This window comes from Pundamilia nyererei, unplaced genomic scaffold, assembly GCF_000239375.1.
Source record: "Pundamilia nyererei isolate P.nyererei 1_Seehausen unplaced genomic scaffold, PunNye1.0 scaffold00121, whole genome shotgun sequence".
In the NCBI taxonomy this organism is placed as follows: domain Eukaryota; kingdom Metazoa; phylum Chordata; class Actinopteri; order Cichliformes; family Cichlidae; genus Pundamilia; species Pundamilia nyererei.
The window spans coordinates 1,242,429-1,245,521 of record NW_005187522.1 but is presented as its reverse complement, the minus strand read 5'-3'; the positions used below and the strand labels follow the sequence as shown (position 1 = coordinate 1,245,521).

The window sequence follows — 3,093 nt, the reverse complement described above, 5'->3', positions numbered from 1 at the left end:
ATGTCTTCTGCCAGTGTTGGTCTATGGGGAGAAATTGCTTTTTTCAGAGGAGGTTTGGAACTCAACGAGGCTCTGTAACTTCACACAGTCTGCTGCTTCATAGTTGAGTTGCTGTGGTTCTTAAATGCTTCCGCTTTGTAATAATTCCACTTAGAAATCCAAGTGGGAAGAAATTTCACAAACTAACTTGTCACAATGGTGGGACTCAGTGAGCTCTTTAGATTGACCCGCTCTTTCACTAATGTTTGTTAAGGCAGACCATGTGGCCAGGTGCTTCATTTTATACACCTGTGGTAGTGGGATTAGTGTGGCCTAATATTATTTTCTATACAGGGTGTGGTTGGTTGTAATTTTTCAGCTAGCTCTCATACTATTAGTGAAATCAGTACTTGGAAAAAATGCACAACAGTTACACAGAGCACACAAGCTGTTGTAGTATCATCTGTATTCTTGTTTCCACTCTTTCCCCCTTCATCACCAGCCTCTGATCTGTCTGCTGTTTGTTCCTGGGTTGTATTTTGCTCTTCTGACCTCATACGATATGGTTCCGACCTAATAAACCCACTGTTGTTCAAAAACAGGCAGAAGCCCATTTTAGCTGATACTTGGAGCCCCGGTGGATTTGTGACAATAGATTTTTTTTTGTGTGTTACCTGCACAGACGGATTATGCTTTCAAATCTCAGGTATTAGTGGGCTTACCACGGGGATTACGCTTTGTACTTGATTCACGTTCGGTTCGAACAGATAATGCACCGGCATAGAGACAAGAACGACAAAAAAATTGAAAACTGATCAGAAGTTTGGACAGACAGCAGATACATTAATCATCTCAAAGATTCACCTTGCTGTCAAAAGTGGGTGGTTTTCTCTTTTGACCAAGTATTGCGTGACTGCAGCAGATTTGTAACAGTTTTTAATTTTTCTGCTACTTTGTGTACACTTGGGCATTAATCCAAAATTGGAAGGCCTTTTTATGACATGAATGTGGAGTCTCATTAATAGAAATTGATATTCTTGTCACATCTTGGAGACTTTGCATAAGGCTTCTTTAAAAGTCTCACATTTTTGTCAACTTGTTGCTATAATGTGTTTAGCTAAAGCGAATTACTTATTTTATAGGTGTGTCTGTTACAGTCATTGCTTTTTCTAGTTAATGCCAAAATTGCTATTACAGGCATAGCCCATCTCTTTAGCATCTTCAAATTGCTTATCTGTTGGCCCAGATAATAGACACCAGCCTTAGGGGAGAAAATCCTCCAGTTTAGAGCCACAAAATTCAGGCAGTGATATTTGTCACTAAGCCATAATTAGGAAACAGTTTTTTGATATATGGTTGTAATTTCTAGGGCATAAGGTTAATTTTATCTCATCCCTCTGTCTCTCTCAGAAATTATATTGGATCTTTTGCTTCCTGCCCGTATCAGGTTTTTGCACTTATGGCAGATGAAGTTGCTGACCCAACTAGAGATGTAATTGTTGCAGTAAAGGCTGTACTTGCTCCTCTTAAGAAAAAAAGGGCTCGAGGCAATTTGCTCTAAAATATATGTACTAGTTGTAAACCGAGTGTAAGGTAAAGGTTTCCCGAGGGGGAACCATCTTTATGACTCGGTCTCGTACACCAGTTACTGACAAAACAAATGGTTTGGATTTATATTTCCCCTTTTTGATGGCACATTTCTGTCTCCACTCCTTGACTCTTCTTCTTCACTGTAGTTCTCATGAAAGCTGCAAAAGAAAATAAATAAATAAATCCAAAGCATTCTCGAGGTTGATGGACTGCCAAAGTGTCAAACAGTCTCAGGTTGCAGTAACTTCTCTTCTTGCTTGCTGACCTCCCTGCTGCTAGACAAGGGCTTGGACTTTACCAAGCTGTTGCAGAATGGTTCTGCTGAGAGAGATATATAGTAGCCTCTACACTATTGAACTGTCATATATATTAACCTCAACTAACTCACGCCGGTATGCTGCTGGGTAAGAATTTATCTTAGCCAAAGTGTAGAACCTGGGCCATGGATGTCTGAAAAATAAATGCACTTCACTGCAGCAGCAGGGTCTCTTAGGGTCAGCGAACACATCACTTCATTCTGTTTGTAGCATTAAATTCAGACGAACACTGCAGACACTAAATATTGATGTTTAGTGATGCTCTCAGCGTTACATGTTTTGATGAAAGGAAAAGAACATTTCAGAAAGTGTTAAGAAATCAGGAAAAGTTGCACAAAAAAAGTAGTTGATTGATCAACTGAATGGTCAGATTTATCTCTGAAGTATTGTGTCAGGTTTTTGCTAGATTTTTCCTTTTTCCTAAAGACATGACTTTCAGATAATTAGTTTCCTGCAAATAGCTTTTAGGGCTGTCACTTTGTCCTTTGTCCTCCCCTTTTCCAGTGTCCTCAAACTGTTTGAAGGACACACTGAACACCATGTAGAGATATTCCAGGTTTTTGGCTAATAGTTAAAAATAAACTTTCTGGTACAAAAATATTATTTCATGTTTGTCAAACCATTGTATTTGGCTTTTTTTCATAAATTCAGCTAAAGAAATGTGAACAAATATGCATGAGAGTGAAAAAGCAACCGATGTCTAAGGAAAAATGTTAAAAAAAACCTGGGAAACTGTTGCACAAGACCAGTTTAAAACAACATATATGGCTCCTTGGAAGCAAAATATAAAGAATGGAATGACTCGGGACTTTTGCACAGTACTGCATTTTGATACATATGTTGCCAGTTTTCTCTTGTGTGTTGTTTTGAGCTTCACTTCCTCCCCCGTCTCATTGTCTTCCCCGGTCATCACTTGACTATAAAAAGCCCTGGTTTGTGGCAGTGTTACTTCCTGTCTTGTTCCAGTTTATATTCTTTTCTGTAAAGTCCCTTTTGTCCCAGACTTTTGGGTCACTTCTGCTCCTTACATCTTTGGGCTTTGTTTTTGGAGATCAGTTATTAAAGCTCGCTTTTTGTCGTGAACTATGTCTTCCACTTTCTACACTGTGTTTTTACTGTTGGATTTATCAACAGTAAAAACATTATTACTTCATATACACATTCACACATAGTTTGAATCAATTTCACCCAAGTGCAGCAGACATTA

General features: G+C 38.7%; 1 protein-coding gene across 1 annotated transcript in view; it reads left to right on the top strand.

Annotated features, from left to right (window-relative positions):
- b4galt2 (UDP-Gal:betaGlcNAc beta 1,4- galactosyltransferase, polypeptide 2) overlaps nucleotides 1-3,093 on the top strand; it is a 197,965-nt gene that overhangs the window by 149,673 nt on the left and 45,199 nt on the right. The window lies entirely within an intron of this gene.